Below are 25,491 nucleotides of genomic sequence, written 5' to 3'. Positions count from 1 at the left end.
AAACTGTTAGCAGTTAGTCCTAAGATCCTTCTGGGGAACAAGAAAAAGTTTTGTTAAGCAAAAAAATTAATAAATTATTGCAAAACAGACATTTCTCTTCCAGAGGATCATATGATTTTAGAATTATTGAAGATAATCGGATACATGTTAGGACACATTAAGCATCTGAACCCTGAGCCTTTTCAAAATTTTTTACTAGAAGTGAAAGCTTCTCATTACTCTACTTCTTTGAGAAGTAGCAAAGCTCTTTTATACAAACACTCTTTGAAAAATGACTGTATGACTCATTGCCCAGCTGGCAAAAAAACAACAACATAATAATCCAGTTGTAATCTAAATGTTATTCTCAGCAACATCCTGTTCCAATGAAGCAGTTTCATTGAGAAATGCTACTGCAGCATTGAAGGACCAACTCTGCAGGGAATGGAGAAACAAAAATAAAGCCCCTACCTTACCAAAGTTACCTCACACTCCCACCACAAGCCTTTTAATCACACTGTAAGAATAAGCAAATAATTGTGCAATTATTAAAATGCTTCTTACAATACAGAGCTCAAAATGAGAATGAACTAAGCTCCTGCACTATTTTCCCCAGCAGGAGCAGAACTTCTTTTGAAATAAGCACACATGCACATAACACACACAAAGCAAACAAATAGACAAAGCACATTTGTAATTATTTCCATACAATGAGAATATTGTGCTGCAATGGATTAAGGAATGAATTAAAAGGTTAAAATAAATTGGAGTGGGGAAAGGAAAGTAGTTAAATTTATCTCAGTGGGAGATGAGGGAGTTCAGCACCTATTCGCAGGTACTCAGTATCATGCTGGATTGATCCTTAAATCTGGAAAAATATTAGAGTTTCATGATTCGGGGCTAACAGTCAAGCTCTCACATACTATTTCTCTTCCACCTTATACTGTGGGGAAATAGGCATCTGCATTAACTTTATCACTTGTTCCATTATATCGGCTCCCATTACATCATTCTAGGAGCACTTTTTTAAAGGTTTGATCCTTCCATTAAATATGAAGGCTGCATCTGCATCCAGCCTATAAGATACAGCCTCAGAAGACCCTGCAATGCCCAGGCAGTGGCCAGTGTTATAACTAATGGCAATTAATAGGCCAAAGGAACAATTGTCACAATGCTGATGTTCTCTCCCAGTCCTCAAAAGGAAAGCTCTGGTTTTGAAAGACAGGGATTGATTCTTTTCTCACTTATACTGGTGTAAGCCAGAAGTCAATAGGGCCACACTGGTGTAAAACTTATGAGAGAAGACAAACAGGACCACAATGCTTGAAGAAGTTCATATTGGATGCATGGACATTTTCCCTCTCTCATAGTTTTGCTCTACCTCTGTTCACTGTAGTATATGAGCACCCCCCAGGTTAATAGACTGGCATAGGCCATAATAAACTTCTAGGATTCTGCAGCTCCTCTATACCTCTAGCTCTTCAATGTACTATAATTCTCTGAAATAGGTATTTTTTCACCTCAAAGTATGGAATAATCTGAATTTTCACATGGTTGCTGAAATGTCACCTTTCACTTGAAAACAACTACATTTATCCTTTGAAAATAGACCAGTTTTCTACTGTACATAATGGTCCAATTTTTCAGCCAAATATATATATGAAGTTTGGCATTTTATTCCTCAAACACAGACATTTTTTTCCTTCCGAATAAAATGTGAAGTAACAAATTTTAGGCATTCCATTTACTATGAATATTCCACACGAGTCTATCACTAGAAAGAACAGACAGTTCAATCAACCAAAGGAACACTTCGAGTCCTGCAGTGGGTCTCATTCATTATTACTTATACTGCAACAATATCACAGTAGAGATTGACTGTTCAGCTACAGAGGTCAGTTCCTTTCATTGGCAGAACCCGGGCTGTGGGCCTCCCACTGGCATACAGTCTGTTTAAGGATTGGGGCTTGCAGCATTGCCATGAGTTACCCAGGGGTTCCAAAGCTGACCAGCACAGACTCAGAAATGGATAGTTTTCTCCAAGTTTCCCTATTGAGGAGTATATCTCTCCCAGGTTACAATTGCCTTGCTTATACAGGTGTGCACATATTATCTTCCCTCTGTAGAGGTCAGGGTCAATGATCAGTCTCTCATGTTTTCTGCCTTTTTAACAGAACAAATGATGGAAATTGTTAAACACAATGCTTCATGTTGCATTATGAGAAATCATTGCAAATGGCTTTATGGTTGGGTGTTGGAAGAAATATTCATCACCATTTTTTTATTTCAAGCCATTAATCCAGGAAAAGCATGATGCCTCATTATGGGAAGGTTAGCCCCAGTCCACTGTGAAATGTTCCTCAAAGGAACATTTGGAATGGCTTGCAAACATACAGGATCAATTCTGTTTCTGTTCCTCTTGTGAAGTATTTTTATTTATATTGTTGCACTGTTTTCAGTGGAACTACTTCTTTAGGTAAGGATGAATCACCTGAAAACTTTGTTGAAGAGTTGGGCCCTATAATTATACAAACACTTGATTTTCCTTTCCTTCATTTGACTCGCTTCCCAAATAATACATTTATTTGCAAGACTAGATAGTCTGCACTTTATAGGAAAGATATCAGGGTCACCAAGGTTACAGTCTGAAAATAACATGAAGACAGTGTGCCAAGCATGCACAGTATCATTATTTTAGCTGTCATAAGATAATGTTCATAAGGTTTACATAATGTAAAAAGTTATAACATCACATATGTATCTAATTCATATTTTATTTACTAGTTAGGCAAAATCTGTTTTGCTTACATGAAAATCTACCTATTCATGAGACATTAAACCTCTTTCCTATGCTTGGATGCCTGGCTTTTCATCATACAGCTGACCTAATAAAATATGCTTTAATAGGAAATAGCAGAATATAGATGCATCAAAAGAAAGTCATGAGCAACAAAAAAAGAGTCATAAGAAGTACCACAAAGCCGCAAAGGTGCAACTGAGGTTTAATGCTAACAATGGAAGAAGAAGCCACTTCTGTTCCCACTCCCTAGTTTTCAAAAAGAAACCAGAACACTGTCAAGGGATATGGGAGGATATGTGATGTGGGAGGGCAAAACTTGGTGTGAGGGGCACTGTAATAATGACAAGCAGCTCATGATCTCAAATTTCACTTACTACAAACGAGAAAGATTGACTTTGGAGCACTGGACACAGCCTAGCTATTTCAGTAGGGACATGATGTCCTTACTAGGGTCAACAATAGTGCAGAATTTTGCACTATGGGAGGAGTTGTTTTGAAGAGAGTCATGCCAGCATGGAGAAGTAATGCTGAGGGAGGATAGATTTGCGGGGAGGGGGAGACTCATTTTCTCAACTGTTAAGTCCAAAATTTTAAAATATAAAGAACATGAATGGTACTATTATCACCTCCATATACCCCCAAAAAGTTTGTGATGGACCTTAGACTGAGAATTTAACTGGACCCTCTTTGAGGCATATGCTATTGTTATGAAACAATTCTGTTATGAAAAAGTTCTGGGTTAAACTTTTGTTATGGGTTGAGTTAAAACCTTGTATGTGGAAACTTATGTGTGAACAGGCCTCCATTGAAGATAGCTGTAAGAGACGGTTAAGTAGCCACACCTAAAACAAGGCATAATAGTCTACCCAGAAACTAGTAACATAAGGGCATTGTTCTAATGAGGTAGGTGGATGTGGAAAACTAGCAACATGGGGGAAGACAAGAAACAGAGAGACTCAGAGGCAGGAAGAAATCCACCCAGCAGCCTGTATGCCCGGTGACCCTGGAGAAGCCTAGAAAAAGGTTCTGGATGTGGTGCTAGCTAAGGAGACTTGGGGATGTAAGCCCAATAATCTATACCCTGTTGTTGTGGTGTTTGTTTTGTTTTTCATCCTGTGTTCGCAGAAGCAGGACTTTGTAGATTCCTCATAAATAAACAAACAATATTGGGGGGAAAAAAACAGACTACATCATCAATTTCTGTGCCCAACTGGAACATTCCCAGGGCCCTGAACTTTGACTAGCTACTTGGGTCAAAATGGGAAAATGTTATTTTGAACTTATTTACATGTTTGCTTTTGTCTATTTGATCTCCTTCTCATCCTTTGGACTGTCTCTGTTTATTTTCCTCTTGATATAAAACCTAAACTTGTAGCCTAAAGACTTTACATTTTTCTCTTGTAGTCACAGACTTGTATTACTTGACTGGGTGCCTTTGCTGGATTCACAAAGAGACTATACTTAAGCTCAATGCTCCTGGACTACAATAAATTTTATCTTATAACTCCCTAGTATTGTTGTTAGAGGGAATAAATGCAAGTGAACCTGAGGAGCTAACTGGACTCGATAGTTCTGTCAACACTTAGAAGAGCTGGTGCTTAGACAGATGGCCAGGAGGAGGAGAAGTGGATAATGAAGAACACTGACAAACAAACAAACAGAGACTGAACTAATTTGTTTTTCTTTTCTTTTCTTTTCCTTAGTTGTAGTGTGGTGAATAGTTTGAATGAAGGCAACTACTGCTATTTTCTGTCTTCCTTCCTGAGCAATAAATAGAATCAAAATAAGATACACTGGAGAATATGGAAAAGGCACGGTGCCATCCAAATTGTTATTGAAAAATATACATCCTTATAGCATGAAAGAATTCCTGCTGAGCTGGAGTGAAGGTGCATTGACTAAACATTTCTCTCACAGGGTTTTCCTCTGTTTTGTTTGCTTGAGTTTGGCAATTGCACTTGTTTGAAGTTGTTCAGAGATACAGATATGGCAGTAGTCCTGGCAGAAATTAGTACGTAATCATGGCAGAAATTAGTGGGCAATGTAGATAAGGTGATCAAAGTTGCATGATAAAATGCAATTTATCACAACGGTCAGTAATCTGCTATATGGCTATCACCATATGCAGTGTGTGTATAGATATCTACAGATAGATCACTCACTTCTTTTTTATATATGATTTACAACATATGTGAAAGTGTTCTTATTTTTACTTTTGTAGTGCAGACAACAAAAGGCAGTCAATAGTTCCAGGATGTGTTTTCTGTGATTGTATTAGAAAAAGTAAATTAACATTCAACAATGTTTGTTTTAGACATTATTTACCTAGAGTGGAATCTACAATACTCATCTTTCCATTTATTTTTTATACATATAACTATCTTCCATTAATATTGTAGAACTGCTGGTAGTATCCTGCTGGATCACTAGGAGGGAGATCATTTGAGCACTGAGTTTGATTGGTTTATATATGTATGTTTGAACCATGTCCATTTTTATATCTTAATTTAGTGTACAAAACACTTGTGTCAAACACTGTTGACAGATTTAGTTGTTCCAAGCTTCCATCTGAAGTCCCTTTATGTTCAATATTTGAACACAGAATAAGTGAAATTGCATGCATTACTGTTATGTGTGTGACACTCAGATCTACTTGTCTTTCTTCAAAGTGACTTTAGTGATAGAACATTATGCAATTCTGAAAGTAAATGTGTGGTTATAAAAGATTTTTTTTTAAGGATTAGGAATTTTTTTGAGGATTAGGAATTTTGTTTTCTGTACTCTGCATTTATGAAACTCACTGTCTCTTGAAGTCTGGAATTAGAAATCTCTGATTTCTTTTACATCAAGATCAGAGTTCTATTTTTTGTATTTTTTTTTCCTTTTCAGTGTATCATTTTGTTAATGTAGTTTTATGTTAATTCATTGTAAAAAATCATGAAATGGTTTGTCATTAGCACAAAAAAATAAAATGTGCGTGATTTAAAATCTATAATGTATTATTTAGGTGACAGCAAACAAGTTACAAAGTCTGATTAAAAAGAATATTTTGTGAATTGTTATCTGGGATCAAGGTAGCTGAAAAATTTCCAAGGTGGAATTCTTTTTCTTTCTTTCTTTCTTTCTTTCTCTTTCTTTCCTTTCTTTCTTAAGAAAGGGAAATATGCTTTTATTATTCATGTGCCAGTATGTCCATAATAGTGAACTACACTGCTTTGCTCCTTAATAATACTTATTTCTCCAATGCTTTCTACTGAATAATCTGCTGTGGTGACAAATGCTATTTCCCCAGTCTCAGCAACACAGTGACATTGTGTATGGCTTTGTATGCCATGTCATGCAAGCCCAGAGTGAAAAGAAGCTAGTCTGTGAGAAACAGTGGCAAATGGGAGGTAACAGACAACTCATGTTGACCCTCTGCAACTCGATAATGACATTATCTCCCATAGCTCAGAAGAAAATGTGTCACCACTACAGATCTAAGGCTACAAATGCCTCAGAAGATCCCATATAAAGCACAACCAACCAGGACAGCCCTATCAAGGTCAATGCTTTATGACATCTCTCTAATCTCTCCCAGTCAACAATGTATATTTGGTGCCAACAAGCAATTCGTTGTCTTTTTTATTTGGTATTCAACATCTGTATTAGTCAGAAGCATTTAGGAATGAAATTAATTACTACAAGTTAGTTCGACTGTAAGGAGGCTTGCTCTGAATTTAGTGTGTGATGGGGTATGCATATGAAGCATAAGGTGATAATAGTTTCACAGTAATATGGTTATTGTCTACTCATTTCAGGGTAAAGTTTAAGGTATTTTAAGTAAATCTATAGAGCCCTGTCTTGTGACTTGCCTATTTGAAAGACAGCCTCTCTCCCTGCCTGATTATATTGCAGCTATAACTAGCATAGCATTTGAGCTGGAGCCAAATACGTTTATGAGAAAGGGATAACAGCAGGACTTGTGAATTCACATCCCACCTTGATCTGAAATAGTCTGAGAAGGCTGACTTTCAAAGTATGCTGTGGATCACAGCGTGTGGTTCATTAGGCAGAGTGGGCTGGGGTATTTTTCATTGCCTACCAGCTATCTTAGCCATCATCATTACTCAGAAAGATAAAGAGAAAGCCTAAGCTTTGGTGGGGTGGGGACGGTTAATTGTTATTTAAAATGAATAAAGTTTTATGTTGGTGGACTGCATCATATCTAATATTATCATGTACCAGTAGTGCTGATACCAGTGCATTGGCTGCCATTAGGCCTGGGGGAGGAGCAAGAGAGCCAAGAATCCAGAAATAACAAGTAGCTCAAGGTGCTTAAACCCTGCCCATGGTGACACCTTGGACGTGTTCCCATCAGGCCTAGTTTTCAGCCCTACTATAAACACCCGTAAAGCTTTATGGAAACACACATCGTTCTGAGGATGCAAGAAAACACTTGCTGGCAGCCACAAACTATTGTTCCTTTGAAAGTCTGTCCTGTAAGAAGCCATGTGAACTATCCAACTTTAAAATGTGAGTCCATCACTAAAAATCAACCAACCTCGCTCGAGAAAGTAATTAACTTGAATTATCTATGCACTGTAAACCAGCTTGCCATTTAGGGTTCACCTATCTTGTCCATTTTTTCCCCTCACCTATCATGTGCTCAGTAATGAGCAATGTGCTGTTTTAATTCATTTGCAAGCTGTGTTGACTGATTGTAAAAATGGTTTTCCTGATGGAAAATTCAAACTAAACTCAATATAACAGATTTCAATAGGGTGTCTGATAAGTCTTATTCCTGGGCACTAGATGGGTGAAAATAATATTTTTCAGTCACATAATTTCACATGTCCATTTTAATATTTAGTGAGTGAAAGACTGTCAGTAGCTGTTATCACAAGAGACATGATACATCCCTTTGTGTTGGTGAACCAATTGTAAGCTGTGTTGTATCTCGGTATTCTGCGATAAGATGCCAAATGGGTACCTGCAAATGGAAAAGCAATTTTCTCTTGTGCTTGACATAATCGAGTGTCAAAATACTCTAATTCTTTTGCTTTCCCTTAAACAAAGGGAGGTTAGAAGATGTAGGGTAGGAAAAAATTCTAACTATAGAGCTTTAAATTTGGGTGTCAAAGCCCATGAAGAGAGAGGAAAACAAATCAAACCATTGCACTGCAATATTTAAAAAACAGGATTTGGTACCCTACTATTATCTTTTTCATTCTCTATTTGACCTAGGATTAAAATACAACATTTCTAGCTTCATTTTAAAAGATACTTTTACATTTGTGCTTCTGTTTTTCTGGTGGTTTTGGACTTGTATTTTACATAATGTGACACAAATTGCACAGTACTGAAGGAACTGTCTGTCTCATTGAATGAAACCATTTTAATCTCAAGTTTTATTATCTGTTAAAATCTATTTAAATATAGGCACTCAATTTTACATTGCTTGACATTTATGGAGAAGCTATTTTACAGCAGCAGGATTCTGAATAGACAAGATCACAACAAATACTTGTGATTATGTGACATTCAAGATTGAAAAATATGGGGAAAGAATGAGCTAAATATTCTCAGCTATTCACATATATATCAAAATACTTTTATGGGTCAGAAACCGACTAATATCCAATACTTGTTTTGGAAATGTCGTTATGACATGTAGCATCGTAAATACAAAGGAGGATAAAACATATCTATTCCAGTTATCTTTAGTTTTAAAACTAGTGAAGTGTTTTAGTATTTAAATCATGGAACTGCATCATTTTGAAATTATATACATTTTGATCAGAGGATGTTACTGAATACGGAAAAGCATCCATTGATATATTAGATTTACATGCTTACTATACAGTATACACATACAACACCAATAGTCCTGAAATTGAGGTACATAAGGTTAAACTTCTGTTTCAGTTTTGTTTTAAACAGATGGAACAGTAAAAAGACAACTAGACTCATGCTACAAGTGAAGTTCCTCGGCACTTGTTTTTATTTTTACTGTGTCATGAGACATCTCTGTTATAACACTTGACCAAATTGCCCACTCTAGTTAGGGTTAAAAGAACTGGAAAAATTAACTTGGCACATTGAATTTTACAGTGCGATCCACCCTATATGCCTGATGTATAACAAAGAAAACAGAGATTTTTATGAACAAGAAAAGAAACAAATCAGTGCAAGATTTTAAATTACACAGAACATTCTGCATGAAACTTCAATCCATCAAATGGCCACTGAAAAATGAGGTAATTACCTAAAATAATTTGCATGTTAAGAGCTAATACAATATTACAAAGTAAAGTCCAGTTGCACATTAATTGTGAAAGCAATGCATAATTTCCTGATTAATGTTTCATGCCTAATATTATTCCGTGCTCTCTGAGATGCTAAATAACAATATGGCCAATCAATCTACAAAGCATAGGATAAACTCAGACAAGGACTGAGCTCAGTTTTTATAAATCAAGGATTGAACTCCTATAATTTCAGAGTTATGATACGTTATCACAATGCATTGTAATATTTTTAAAGCAATACTTTGTTTTAATTGGTCTCAGATCTTTTCAACAACTAAAGATTAGTGCCTCTAGCCAAGAGAGCCCCACCTACAATATGTGAATTTCTGATCCTTGCTACATTCTAATATAAAAGCGCACAAAGCCACAGCCTATTTGCAACTCGGCTCACAGAACAATAAGAAGGTAATATACTGTCACCCATATATAAAACTTAGGCTCATGGGCCTCTGGTCAGCAAAGGCTAAGTGTGTCAAAGAAGTGATATGTTCAATCTCTCTAGAGGAGAATTACTATCCATGCTCTTCTGCCAAGACAGGGTAGAAAATTCCTCAAGGAGTACAACTCACCGGCCCTGTCAGCAGGAGACAGGGTGTCACAATATACAAAGAAAGCCAAGCAGAAAAATGAGAGAATGACATAAGCAAGGAGAAGTAATGGGAAAAAAAGATTGCCAAGACTAGAGCAACTAACAATCAGCAACTGAAAATAGGCTTGGTCTACAGTTCGCTCCGTTAAATTTTACAATCTAATCGCCAATGCTTTCTTATAGAAATTTTGTCATAGTTTCAGACTTTTAAAGATTAGATTCAGAATAGGGAAAAAATTCACTTCTCAAATTCAGAATCTACTATTGGTTCAGTGGGAAATACACCATGTGGCCTGGTTGGCTGAGTTAGAACTTAATTTAATGATGCTGAGAATAGAAGCAAATCACCTGATGCATGCCAGGGAGAGGCCATTTGAGTGACATCTAATTGCGAAACTTTGGAAAACAGAACACAATAAGTGAAGGAATAATAGATACAAATTAGAGCCTATTCTCCTTTTGATATGCACTTATGCTTCTATTGGCATTAAGGGAACTAGAGTGAACATATGGAAAGAAGAGACTCTAATGAGAGAGAAGAAAGGAATTTGATTTTCACTAGAAGCTTAGGAAATTGCTGGAGACCATGTGGTCCAATGGACCAAAGAAGGACTTAAATTTTGAAATTTGGTGTTGTATTCCCAGCTCAGCTTTAATAGTGTGACCTTGAACAAGTTGTTTTACTTTGAAGTGCTTCAGTCTCCTCATTTGTAAAAGGGATTTGTAACACTACGAGCTGCACATGGATGTTGCAAGACTTGATTAATCTACAGAAACTGCCTTGAGATTCTTGGAGAAAAGGTGACTCTTAACTTGATCTTCCCTAAAGCAGACAATTCTGATGAGAATGAAGATGGCAGTGGAGTAACTAGTAACTACACATTTTCAAAGCCAGACCTAAGGGACAGATAGTAGTGTGTCCACTTTTTAAACCTTTAACACAATAATAAATATTTGTTTGGAATGATGGGGAACTCCTGTGTTTCATGTTAATTTTCCTGCATAAATGGAATCTTTGTATTTCTCCAGGCCTGAAAACTATGACTCCACCCTCTGCGTGAGAGAGGTCAGAATAATCTACCTTTTCATTACACACTGAAGAATATGATACAAACTTTATTACATATATATATATATATATATATATATATATATATATATATATATATATATATATGTACAAACCATTTTGAAATTGATTATATATGTTAGAGAACTGCTCACAGAAAACTACTGTTATTTATATATATATATAATGATACAAGAATATATATATATATATATATTCTTGTATCATTGTTCCCTCACCTTACAACCTCAAATAAAATGTCTGGCGAATCCTAAGAGAAAGCTCAGAGACAAAGAGAGCTAAAATGCTCATCACAATAGGTGATAGCAACTCTTCTTCAATTTTTCACAACAATTTTCTTCTCACTCTCTCAAATTCTCAACAATACTGTACACTCTTTGCTACTTTTTTCAGGATTACTCATTGACCTGAGGTTTTTTTTTAACATGTCACTTAGAAGATATTCCCCACACTTTTGCTGCTTCTTCAAAGCAATATCAAAGTAAGAGCCTCTCTAAGCATCATCAATAGAGCAGGCACATTTTTTCAGTGAGATTATTAAATAACACCATCACTTATTAAGATCACTACTGCCCTGCTGCAGAAATATTCTATTCACACCTACTTAGCGGGTTCCACAGAAAGTGACTTGCACTTCTGTGGAGAGGTACAAAAAATAAATAGCTCAGGGCAGCAGAAGCAGAGAAAGACAGAGAAGGAGAATTCATAGTTTAGTTTGTCTATGTCTTTTCTAAGAAAACAAAAAATATTTTTTTAAACAAGTGTCTCACTGTGCTATAGCCCACCTCTCAGGCTCAAGTTGATACTTGTTTACAATGAATGCTGCTCAGAGGGGCCTACAGCTAATACTATAAACATCTTTTTATACTCTCACCAATGCAGATACTTACAGAGATTGTATAATACAACTTAAAGGGGCTCTCGGCCAACTCAAAACTTACTTTCCTTTCTTCCAGTTTTTTATTTTATTATCGGTAAAGGTAACACCTCATGTGGCTAAACTGAAAGATTATAAAGAGAAAATATTCTTTATCTCTTCCCATTGGTTCGATCTTTTTATTTGATAGATCTTTGTGCACAGTGAGTTTCCCTTCCTACGCTCATGCAACAGCATAAGAGCTTGAATTTAGATAAGATTTTGTGCCCACAGATGTCAAAGCATTTTACAAAGGTGGGTAAAGGGGTGCATGCTCTTCCCTAGTCACTCTGGACATGGGTAACAATATAGTACCCCAACCACATAGACCCCAGGATGGACCCAGGGATGGAACTGGTGTGGGCCTGGCTGCCGCTTCCCGCAGCTCCCATTGGCTGGGAATGGCAAACTGTGGCCACTGGGAGCTGTGGACGGCCAAGCAAATATAAATAAACAGTCTGGCGGCCCATCAGCAGCTTGCCCTGATGGGCCACGTGTGGGCCTCAAGTTGCCCACCACTGAACTAGGGGGACATAGGTGCCTAATTCCAGTATTTAGCCACAACTGGAATTCACAAAGCCACTGCTCAGCTGCTGCCTAACCCTGTAGGCACCTAGAGTGCCTTGGTGCCTACATTTCCACCACTGAAATCCTCGAAACACCTGATTTTCTGCTGCTAGAAACAGACTAAGTAATTGTAACGCAAACTGGAACTTGGGTCTCGTATGAAAATGCATGAATCGCTGGGTTCTGGAGTCATTTTTCCTCTCTCCCTGGCCCAATGAATATTTAAGTATTTCAGACAAACTGAAACAACACCAAAAGGAGAGACAGGCAGACACACCTAAGACTATCTATATCCTAGTGGTTAGGGCACTCTGCTGGGGACAGGGTTGTGATCTGCATTCTGAACCAGTCAGAGTAGGGATCTGAACATGGGTGTTCCACAGCAGAGGCTCTCAAAGTGTGGAAGCAGGCATGGAATGTATTTGGGGGGGGGGAAGGCATGAGACACTTTGGGGGGGAAAAAAACTTACTTCACACATTTTACCCTTAGCAACAAATAACTAGCAAAGCTGATTCCTCTGGACATATCAGGTCCTCAAATAGGGCTGTGCATTTGACTCTAGATGGCGTTATGCATTTTGACAGATTTCTGTTAAGCTTGCATAGTACTATACAAAGTCATTGCCATCTGTACATTAGTCCATTTGCTACACCACCATGTGCACATTAAATTTTAAGAATTAACCACAATTGCAATGTTGCTGTTATTACAGTGCATCGTTGACTCTGTTTGAATCAATGCCTTGCTGTTTTTAATATTTAGTGAGAGTTTCATGGTTTTTTTTACTGGGATATGTACTTGTGTGACTGGGAGAAGGGGCATACACTACTATAGGCACAAATAAGGGGCACGATCAAATAAGCTTGAGAACTCTAACCACTAGGTCATTGGCTGTAAAGGAGGAATCACCACGGGCTCCACCCTTGCCCATCTTTTTTTCTTAAGGAAGGGCTGACCTGGTCTAAGCACCTAACACCAGGACAAGGTTCATGGCTGTCAACTCTGAGCAGTGGGAGATGATTCCATCCAGCTTGGAGTCAGGTGGCTACATCCCTTGTAAAGAATGGGGGACTTAGGCCTCACCCTTCTTAGCATTTCTTATTGGCTAGTTTAGGGGCTACCTGCTCGGCATCCTGGTTTCTGTGACTCTCTTTTTTAACTCCCCAGGCATTATATAGGGTGCCTAAATCAGGGCTGGTCTACACTGGTGGGGTGGGGTGGGGGAATCAATCTAAGATATGCAACTTCAGCTACGCTATTCATGTAGCTGAAGTCGAAGTATCTTAGTTCGATTTACCTGGCCGTCCTCACGGCGGCAAGTCGACTGCCAGGGCTCCCCCATTGACGGTGCTTAGTCCTCCTGCTGAGGTGGAGTACAGGTGTCGATTCGCGGATCGATTTATCGCATCCAGACGAGACATGATAAATTGATCCCTGATAGATTTATTACTACCCGCCGATCCGGCGGGTAGTATAGATGTACCCTCAAGGTCATTAATTCCACTAGCTGGCAGGGTGCCTAAAAGTTCAGCAAAATAACACTCAACATTTGCAAAGCCTAAAACTCCGTTGTGAATCCAGCCCAAAGTTTACAAGGTATTCTCACATATTTTACTAATTATTTCCCCAATTTTCCAATTAGATGTTTTTTATAATGGCAAATAATGTGGAAATAAGAGTGTTCTGTTTTATCTTTACAACCATCAGATTTCATTATGTTGCTTCACACTCTTATATTGATTCTCGGAGGAATAGGAAGTTAAACAGTTTAGTACAACTTGGTGAAAATTAAAAAAAAATAAAGATTGTGTTCCGATCACCCACCCAAAATCAATTTAAAGAACATTATTCTATTTCCATATCCAGTGCTGCAGTGAATTGTAACTCACTGTTTCTGCCACTTGCAGAAAAAGAAAATTAATCCGTTATTTTTCCGCCAGTGTAGTATCTCATAGACAGTATTGCTATAAATGAAGGGCTGTTTTGCTCCATAAAAATAGAAAATGTAATGATACAAGCAGTCTTTTTTTGTCAACAAAAAGCACTAGAATTACAACAGACTTATGACCTTTGATTAAATGTTGTGCTGTAAATGTTGTTTGTGTTTTAAAGATTTTTTTTTGCAGTAGTATGCAGACACACTGCACATCTCTCCTACAAACCATGCACTGTTAAAGGTAGTTTCATTAGTGTTATGAAAACCATGATCAAGCTATGAGAGAACTGGTATTTGGGGAAAGAGAATAGTGTAAAAGTAATTATTGTCAGTTGGCAAAGAAAAACTTTGTAAGCTCTGGTGTCTATGATCCCATGATTGCGTTTCTTAAAATATATTTTTGAGGGAGTATTGCGTAATGGCTAAATCATTGAAGGTAGAGTCAAGACACTTAGGTTCTCCCCCTGGCTGAATCTCCTCATGGATGCTGCACAATGGGAGCACTGGGGTGTGGGGAGGAGGGCATAAGGAGTATTTACATAGTTGCAGGACTGTAGGGGAGGGTTCAGCGATAGTGCTGCTGCCAATGGAAAGCACCACAAAAAGTATCTATTTCAGTGGGAAAGGAGTATGACCATGGCCCAACCTCCTGTGAACCAGTCAATGGACTATACAAGTAGACTGAAGCCACCAATGACTAGAACGGGCACTATACCTGCTCCTGGTATCTACTGGGACTGGAGATGTAGCACATTCTATTCCCACTCTTGCTAGCATAGCTCAGCCTTCTTAAACTACAATGAACCCCTCAGCGTGTGTGTGTGTGTACGTGTGTGTGTGTGTGTACATGTGTGTGAATGTGCAGGTGTCTCAGGTTATTAGGAGATAGGTATAAATAAAACTTGCCCGACAAACATTAGTAAACCATATTAAATGCTAGTGTGGAAAATGCCTTGTAAAAGGATGGTAATATTTATTAATCTCCCATGCTCTGCACAGGACACCAGGAACACAGAGGAGAGCTTAGTTTCCAGCCCTTAGGGTGTGCAATCTAATTACATGGGTAGTGACTGACATATTTAGGATGTCTAACACTTTCCATTTTAATAAATATAATATAATATAATATATTATAATATAATATAATATAAAAGAAAGAAAGAAAGAAAGAAAGAAAATGATTCTTCGACAAGCAGTACTCTCCTAATGTGTCCTCATTTACAGCAATCACTTTGCTTTCTAGCAGAATTCAGGTCTTGACTTTGTGATTCCTACCGGGTCTCCATGAACTGCTTCCCTCTCTGTGGTTTAGATGAGACGTTGGATATAGTGGAAAAACAGTCTTTGCGCAAAAGTTAATTCTAAGTTATTTCCACTGTAGATGAATAGGGTAAAGCCCTTGCATTGCTGAGGGCCACAGCAAAAGCTTGCAACGTGGTCCGTGGGCTGCCTCTAATTTGCATATACATTTTCTTTCATTGATGCATACAGAGATACTTGAGTGTTGAAAATGTACAGTGCTTTACATAAGTCAGGCAAACACAAATATGCTTTGACTAAACTTATAAGGAAGGAGTATTACTGAGACCATCTTTGGAATCAAATTCCAGATGCGTGCAGTAAATTGTAATAAACTCACTGTATTCCTGAGGTCTAGCTTTGCTATCAAAGGCATTAGTATTAACAAAGTTCAGTTCAAGCCTTCCTCCTTAGAACTGGCTGCTTCCAGGGTTCGTATCTCAGCACTGCTCAGCCCACACCCTACATCCTCTCCCCAGTCCTACTTCCTTTTCATCTGGGAAGGGTTTGGAGCTGTCAGACTCAAGGACTCGGCAGAACCCTCAGCCTTTTGCAGGATGAGGTGTTTCACTCAGAACCACCAACTTGTTGCACCAACCCCACAAAGAGGCTAAATTACTGCTTTCCCAGAAATTAATGAAAGACAAATGTAATAATTTTCAGAAAATAGAAATGTTTTCAAGCCAGCTGTACTTGGGAAAAGGTGAAAAGCAATGTCATAATCATGGTCAGTTTATTTCTGTGACCAGTCCTTCCAGCAAACCATGCCTACGTGGTTTAGAAACCATGTGTCAATTCACCCCTATGGCATATAAACAAACAAAGTTGGAATTTCTAATTCTCACTTCTGAAACATGCCACTGGTTGCAGAGTCTGAAGTTACTTTAGAAGCAGGAATTATTACAAAAATTACCATTGTCTATTATGGTTTTGAATTTGTTGGCAGTTTTCCCCCCTCAACTCACACTTGCTTGATCAACTTGACTTTCCAACCTCCTCAAACTGAAAGAGGTAGAGAACATTGATTAAGGTGGCAAATACAGCTGTTTGCAAAAAAAATTTCAAAAAGATTTTTGCCCACAAAAATTATTTAACTTTTTTGATCTGCTCTAGTAAAATACATTGACAATGAGAACTATATCTGCCTTTTTAATTTTGTGGGAATATCCTGCTTTTTGTTCCCAAATGAGTTACGTTTTATGGTAGACTTCCAGTAAGATATAAACTGATTTTGGGGCTATTTATGTTATCAGTCCTGGGTTTTCTGGTTTTGATAGAATGAAGGGAAGTGTAAAACAGATCATACATTTCAAAACAGCACTTTAAAACTCGTATATAGTCCATAGTCCCAACATAAGTAATAATGTGACTGTGGCATTTTTTTTACCTTTGTTCATATACTGCATTACTGTTCTAAGAATGGTTTCACTACGTATGATGATCTAAAAGTGTGAGGGGAAATAAACCAAACTCTTTGTAACTGGGATAGTTAGAAAACATAATTTTTATAAACATGCCTCTGGAAACCACAATGAATACATGTTAGCAATTACCTTTTAGGGTATATCCATTTTTTTTCAACCCATTCAAGGTACCTTTCTAATAAATGCACTGTTAAGTAATATTGCTTGCCTTGAAACTGGGCCTTCCATGTGCCAGATGAGTGCCCTAATCACCAGTCTATGTTTCCACAAAACATTTTGGCTTTGTTAAAATGGCATTTTCAAAGTTAAAAGTGTTTGTATGCAAATGTGTACATACAGAAATAATCCTATTTAGCAGAATCGCTTCTTTAAACAAATACATGATTCAGAACACAAGGTATAGAAATTGTAACAAGAATTCATTCTCTGGAACCTTTTCACCTGAAAGGCTAGAAATTATCACCATTTCAGCAGGCTACAGGCTTATTGTGTTGTTTAAGGCTGATTGACCTCACTTTAGAAATCAATCAATCAATCTGGCCAGAGCAATTATCAGTTTTAATTAGTACTGTTTCTTGTTTACATTAAGTTGAAAAAAAACTTAAAAAGGACACTACAGGACAGACATCTGGCTGGCTGGCTGTCCTGTAGTATCCTCTTATTGCATTTGTCTTACACCAGACTATATTTGTGAAAAATATTTTGGTTTTATCAAAATGACATTTTTCAACAGAAACAAAGTTTTGCTGAAAATTCCCTTCCCCCTGCAAACAATTGGGTGAAATCCAACAAGTATTAAGCACTTGGAAATGTGCTGTTATGGGGGCAAATTGTTTTAATGATAAATCAGTGAAGGCTTTATGATGATATCATTACAATGTTAAGGAAAGTAAAGAAACCAATGTAGGCTCCTTCAGATAGTCTCTGTCTACTCTGTAAAATAATCAGTATTATGTTTATTGTATAGACACCATCACATACAGTTTTCCCTACCTCATGTTCAGACATCCGTTGGATGACAAACTTGTTACAATACCAAAAAAGAATTTATCCTCGTGATAAGCCTAAAGATCTTATAATCAGGGCTGTGTAATTCTTCTTTCACAGAGAAACTCAACCTAGGACAAAGCTTCCCTAATTTGCAGTTCTGATTCTCATCTGAGGTTCAAGATTTGTTTGAAAACATTTTGATTAACATTTCTGAATTCAGAAAACCTCAGGATTTATGCATGTTTGATTTGAGGCATAATCCTGGCAAAAGGATCAGGAATGTCAACTGAGTTTCTCTGTAAGTGTGGGACTTCAAGTAAAATTCAAGAGGCATGAACTCAGGTTAAAACAAATATTAAACTTAAACTTCTGGAATAATATTATAGTTCGGACTTAATCTTCAGTAACAAGGACTTTCCATACCATCCATACTTTAGGCCCATGGAGGAAATGTTTCTGTAAGGTTGGATGGGTATCACAAAAACAGATTTCTACGTTTTGAATCTGTCACTGAGGGACCTTTAGCAAGTCACTTCGGCTCTCTCTGCTTCATTTTTCATACCAAAAAAAGCCGAGGTTTTCCAAGTACCCTGAGAGAGTTAGAAATTATTTTTTAGATAGTTGGCAGTGAAAAAATGAACTAAGACCTATGAGCTGTTAATAAATAAAATTGACACCAAATTATACACTGAAACATAATGTACAAGGACTTTGATCTACTGAATTAAATTTCTGTGTGTGCCAACTAACAACTGCTTGTACGATCCCAGTATAACATAAGTGCTCCTATATATATCTGTGTGTATATACACACGCACAAACCTTCACTTCTTGACTTCAGTACATTTGCTTTTTCTTTGTTTTGCCACTTGAAGAAAAATCTAATTTGCAAAAGGCAGAATATATGAATATTTCATAAAGGGTGGTAAAACAGCCACATGAAAAAATAACGACACTACGCCAACATTGTAAACACACCTTGGTTGTACAGTGAATGAGCGGATGAAAATGTGATTGTGAATGACATAATAGCAGTCCTGTATCCTTATTATGATTTTATCCCAAGGCTCATGATATCAGTTGTTTATCTTTAGCTTGACATGATAGGTGAGTGGCTAAGGCACTTGACTACAATCCCAGATGTTATGGGTTCAAGTCTCACTTAATCTCACACTGAAAAACTGCCTCCAGGTCACCCAGATGAAAAATGGCATCTGAGCCATAGAATTAAGACGTCTAAGGTGAATCAGACATGATGCCAGCCACATCAGTCCCTGTGTACAGTTGGCTATGGAAACTGACATGCGTTAGAGTGCATCAGCCTGATGAACCATCTGTGACTCAGGCCAGACTTTGACAAGTCTAATCCAGCCCCTATTGAAGTCACGGGCTAAAGTCTCATTGATTTATCTGTACCTATAAAACCCAAGAGGAGCTACATGATGGCACAGAGAACTGATGTATGGAGTTAAGAACATTTATAAATGGGTAATACAATTCTAGATTTGATTGTTAGAGATCATGAGTCTTGCTATTTCTTTTTTTCCTCCCCACTTTAATATTTACTTTCTCATGTCTAATCATGAGTGGATCAGATTTCCAGGTTATTGTGGTTACCTGAATTAAACATTGAATATCTACCTTTTAAACCAATGACAAAAAATGATGTTTCACAGCATAGGATTTCCTGAAATTCACATTGTAATTTATGAAATGATGGCATTGGTATGAAATGGCATTTTGATGTATGCGGTGCCAATTTTCAAAAGTAACAGCACCCATAATCAACTGCAGTCAAAACTTTTGGATGCAGACAGTTATAGGTTCAGAATGGATTTAACCCTTCAGGGTGGGATTTTCAAAGGCACTCAAATGACTTAGGAACAGAAGTCTACTCTGTTATATGTAGGATTTTATAACATACTCATCATCATATGGGAAAAGCCACTTTTGAAAACTCATCCTCAATTATCTGATTTATGGGCTCAAACTTGAAACTTAAAAAGTAGTCAGATGTCTAAGCATAACTATATGTACCTTGATTACCTTCACCAAACTACAGGCACAATATTAGAAAACTTGCTAAGGTATCTTTGAAAATGTGGCCATTGATGATGGCGATTATGCACAGATCAGTCAAATATAGATCAAGATACTTTTTTTTTTCAGTTTACTTTAATTCCAGAGATTGAATATCTTGGATTGCTTAAATGAGTCAGGTTCTTTCTCTATAGCTATGTGGAGTATTGAATGTTCCAAGAAATACTTAGTTTGGAATTACATTTCTAACATAAATACTTCAAGATATAGAGGGAACAGCAGGTGCATTTATAGCTATTATTTTTATTGATTTACTTGCTGTTTGATTGCCATCAAAAGTTTTAAAATCAGACTTTTCCTCATGTCTTGCTCTTATAAGAGCCATAATTCACAACACAACTGTTTATTTAAAAGGCATAATGCTGAACTACAATAAATCACTGAAAAGTAATTCTTGTACATTAAGTAGAGCACAACTGATTGAGGCAATCATAATTTACCAGCGTGCACGATATTGTACATATTTCTGATCTGATGATTGCTGCATGTGGATACAGGTTATATCAAGTGACAAAAAAATAAAACTAGAACTTACCTCTACATTCGAAAAGACTCTATGAAGAGAATTCAAGTTGTCCTATATTCTCAGAGCTCCACTGAGATCTGAAAAATAGGCAATGGAGAAAAAGTTATGGATATGAATTTCTATTAAAGTTTTATGTCCCTGTAATTAGATTGCAAAGAGCGATCATTTCACATCTCAAAAACAAAATTTATAAGCTTTTCCCATAGCTGAACTTTTGATATTGTTCAGGTAGATTCACATAGCAGAAACTTATTTCTTGGTAAAAAAAATATATATATATTTTTTTTGCAAATTGGCATAGTTAGCTACAATGTAGACATCTGTATCACAAGCATTTCTTCTTATTATCCCCCCTTTGACCATGTAATATTCATATATCCATCTATATAAGATAGTGTAGCAGATAAGTTTATCTCCAAAATTACCTTCCTCTAGTATATTGACCATGATCCTTCACCATGTACATTACCAGGTAGTACAAAATCATGTCATACCCATGCCTTTTTGTCAATTGCAAAAGTCTACTTTAAAAGGAGAAACCATCCAGTCTACCTTTTAGATAAGGTGTTGAGGCTCATTGTAGTATGACAACGGACAAACAAGAAAATGTGAGTGCCATGAATTGGCACCCTTAACACTTGAAAAAAAAGTTTTTTTCTCCACTTTTTTTTTGGGGGGGGGGGGGTTACAATCAACCCAAAATGTTTTTTTTTTTTATTTTGTTATGTCACAGTATTCCTACTCTAGTCATATACAATATTTGATTGGCATTGTTGTAAATGATCTTCATATTGCTATGCTGAAGCTGTTTTAATATCATTACAAAACAAAGCCAACTAATCTCCAAAGGTTGCAATCATATCCCAGTGTAATTTAAAGACAGACATGAGAAGCAAAGGGTCTGATTCTGATGCTCATACTAGTAAATCAGGAGGACCTCCATGGAAGTCAATAGAATTGCACAGCATAAAATTGTTGTGAGATCAGATTCAGGCCCGGTGTGTCTGTTAGAGACCTCTCACAGCATTCAGTTAGTTGTGTCCATTATCATATCAGTGCAACAGAAAAATGTTCTCCCCTTCATATCAATCACACTTTGCAAGTTCTACTAACCAATGCATAATATTTTAAGGGTAAGGGATTTGGGGAAATTTGCACCAGTGTAACTACATTGATGTAGCTGCATCAGTGCAAACCCCTATACAAACACAGTACCCCAGTGCAAAAAAGGGATTGCACTTCTCAACAGGCCATGTATTGCTCCAGTTAAGCAGTCCTCATTCACGTTTACACTAAGGCCATGTTAAACTACTCTGGCCATGTAAATAGATTTTAACGTGAGTACAAACTATATTTATTTTCACTTTTCACAGAGAGATGTAAAATGGCCTTTGTGTAAATGAAAATCAGGGCCAGTGTGTCTACATTAACAATGATGTAACTGTATCAGTGTAATGCCAATTTCCCTTGTCTAGACAAGTCTTTAGACTGTTACAACTGAAGATTTTAAGTGTGAAAACATCTTTTACTTATGTAAATTTCCTCTCATAATAGAAAAAGAGATGCAGTATGTCTGATACTCCTCATCCAATAAAGCATTTTATTTTAGTCCAAACCTGGTCTAAAACGTTTATGAAAATTAGGATTAGTGCATGAAACATTTCAACAAAGTTTTTCTCTCAGGCTAAATATACAGTATAATGAGGAAAAAATCCCATTTTTTTTCATGCGTAAGTAGTAAGTGCTGTATTTATCATTTGCTAAATCACACTCATTTTTCTGCATTTCACCAGTGGTTGCATCAATTGTCATTTAACTGCTCTAAATAATGTGTTCTCTTCCCTGTTGTATTAAACTATTTCTATCAAGGCTAATGATTTTCTGATTTCCACATGCCAGTGAGTTTGGCAGTAATGAATGATGCCTCTCTTTTGCATGTTGCAAGTAGTTTAAATTATATTTTACATACCCATTTAAAGGATCATTAGTTAAGTTAATATCCTTGCTATTCATGAGCATCAAGCATTTTGGTAAAGGAAAATCTCACTATATATTCTCTAGTAACTCTGATTACATCTTAAAAATAGATTTGGATCATGAAAGAAATACCCACTGCCTACTAGTGGCTATAGATACCTCAAATACCCATCTATCCAGTCACTCTTGATGCCTTGCCTTCGCCTCCTTCCATGCCCCTCTGCCCGGTCATGTCATTCTTATAAGAACTCCCCTGGGACATGGTAACTAGTAGATACCACAATGCAATCAGTCAGCATTTACATCTTGGCTACTTTTATGGGTGCAGAGTTTTTAAAAGAATGCTATAAACATGTAGTCACCATAGTATTGGCCTCAGGGTGGTCAAAGAAAGCTCTGCCAGCCATTCCAGTGCTGAGGCAGATCAGTCACATTATTATTAGTTCAGATTAGGATTTCCATAAGCAATGGCACTACCTATAGCCAATGATCAATCAAAAGCACACAAACATATTCCCTGCCTTTGGAAAACAACAGTATCACCCAAGGCCCCAAGATTTGTGGCACATCAGACCTAAACTATGTGGCAGCACAGCTGCATTAAATTATGCATCAATCTGGGAACCAAACAGCAATGATTAGGAAGTCATTTGACAAACTACACATTGCAAAGATTATTTCTTTGCAGAACGGCAGAGGAATATCAGCTTAGCAAGTCTCAGGAGTTCTACTACAAGGGTAGAGAAACATACATCTGCATAACCCCTGAAAGATACTATTGGGGAGGGAAAGGGGCAAGATAAATGCCCTCTGGGATTCCTAACAGTATAGAAGTACAGCTCCTCATAGCAGGTCCCTTCCCTTGTGCAGCTCCTAACACAGACAGGAATGAAGGGCTAAGGAGCCCTGGAGGACAGCTATTCTCCCGGTCTCCAGCTACTCCACCCAAGACAGGAATTCACCCCTTTTTGCTTCTGGGTCTTACAAGCATTACAGCATTTTCTTTTCTGTTGCTTCTCACAGCAGAGTGCTCTAAAACCCACTGGATTCCTTCTTATGAGGAAAACACAAATGATCACCAATAAGAAGGAAAGCAAAGCAATATATGGAGAAACTGAAAGGCTGGGAGAAAACAGGAGCAAATCCATTGTTTTGCATTTGTATTAACCACACATATTGATACGGTTATCTGTGTGATGTGAATATGTGGAATTCTCTTCAAAAACAAGGTGAAAACATAACAGAAATTAAAAGCACTTACAAACTGTAAAAGAGAGACAAGCAGCAATTAGCTCCAAAATGGCTTACAGCTACAGTTTTTTGGCTCGAGTAAATTTAAAGGAGCAGCCCCAGAAAGGTATGCTGGTAAAATAGTTCCTATAAAAACACACATTAGAGTTATTAAGGATTAAGTCAGCGAAAGATACTGTTGGTGAAGGTATTTTTCCTTTGGGTTACTACTGTTATGTCATTTATAGCTATGAATCTGTACTATAAACAGGGTTCTGCTTATAACCCGAAGTTCCATTAATACTTCAAAGGAAAGGCAAATGTAGAAGCACTAATAAAAGCTGAGTTTTGGAAACACAGAGACACATTTTCACTACAATTAGCAGGTGATAAAACTGCGCAACTGTGCAACAAGTTATTATAAGCTGTGTTTAATATTAATAAAGAAACTTTCAAGTCTGCTTCTACAATTTCTCCCAATAGTCGGGTAATGGTTTAAGATTAAATGCAGTGTCCATGCTTGAGCTTTTATGGTCTACTGTGTTAATGAGCTGTCCCTCAGTAGCTGCTTTTTAAATACATAACTACCAAAGACTTTTTTCACTCTCTTCAAAGCTATCAGACTCATTACTGAGCTCTAATATAAATGTTCATTTGTTTTGTAAGGAAGCAGGAAGTATAGATTGGTTCAGCCTTCACACAGAACAATCGTATCCCCAAGTAGCATTTTCTTATTGATGTGTAAAACGAGCAAACATATGCTCCTAGGGCATATTGTTTGTACTAGTGTTGTATTTTCTGGAAAACCTCCTGGGAGATTCATTTTCATATTGGAAGAAAAGCACTCTATATTGGCTAAATAGGTGCTCTGGTATGAGCAAAGAGATGCGTGAAAGACATTTTACTCTGTAGCTTTCTAAACTGCTGATCATCAACTGCATCTTCAAGCAAAAGTAGATCCCACAGCATCATGGGATTAACTGACAGAGTGCATATGAGACAAGACACTACAACATCAGGGAAGGCTTAGTTAATTCTCACCCTCTAAGTGACAAGTATTATCTACCTCAGACATGGAAAATGCTGACATTGGGACAAATATGACATTGAATCTATCCCACAGCAAAAGTCTTAGGAAGAGCTTGTATGAGTGTCATAACCTTTATCTAACTGGAAATATTTAAAACTAGGTTTTAAAAAGATGAAGAAGGAATATGTGAGAGCTAAAGCTACTAAAAGCAGGACATTGTCCTAATACTGGAGAAACTGAAGATAAAAAGTCTATCTCATTACCTTATATAGTACCTACAGGGTGTTAAGTGCAGTACCCACAGGCAAAATGACATGGTCTTGGCATCAATCAGCTTATCTACAACACTACAATACAAACAAAAGCTAGGTCATTGGATTTAACAACATTCCAGTGAAATCAATGGAACCAGGATCAAGCCCATACTTGACCTGGGTGGCATCTTATTAGTTCCATGTTTGTTTAGTTGAGGGGAGTGCCAAGGCTTCCAGTAAAGCAGCATGCAGCCTTCTCAATAAAGACTCAAAATCAGGTGCAATTTGGTTAACAACCAAATACTTGAGATGTCTTCACAGATAGCTTGGATAAATTTTGCCAAAATTTGGTTAAACTGATCCAAGTTTTGAGAGAAATAAAAGCAACATTTAGGGCTAAATATAAAACAAAGTAAGGCCCAGTTATGATTTGAAGAGGAGAGTCTTATGGTTTCACTTCAAATTAGGAATAACTCAATGTTCTGAAGCTAAT

The 25,491-nt window shown here is 37.2% G+C and overlaps 1 long non-coding RNA gene across 1 annotated transcript in view; it reads right to left on the bottom strand.

Annotated features, from left to right (window-relative positions):
• Window positions 1-25,491, bottom strand: part of LOC120371115 — a 470,086-nt gene that overhangs the window by 277,620 nt on the left and 166,975 nt on the right. The window contains exon 2 of the long non-coding RNA XR_005584151.1: window positions 20,517-20,584. This is a non-coding gene — a long non-coding RNA (uncharacterized LOC120371115). The remainder of the gene's footprint in view (window positions 1-20,516; window positions 20,585-25,491) is intronic.

The sequence above is a fragment of the Mauremys reevesii genome, linkage group 8 (assembly GCF_016161935.1).
Source record: "Mauremys reevesii isolate NIE-2019 linkage group 8, ASM1616193v1, whole genome shotgun sequence".
Taxonomy (NCBI): Eukaryota; Metazoa; Chordata; order Testudines; family Geoemydidae; genus Mauremys; species Mauremys reevesii.
The sequence above is the reverse complement of the archived record's forward strand: the minus strand, read 5'-3'. Positions and strand labels throughout refer to the sequence as shown.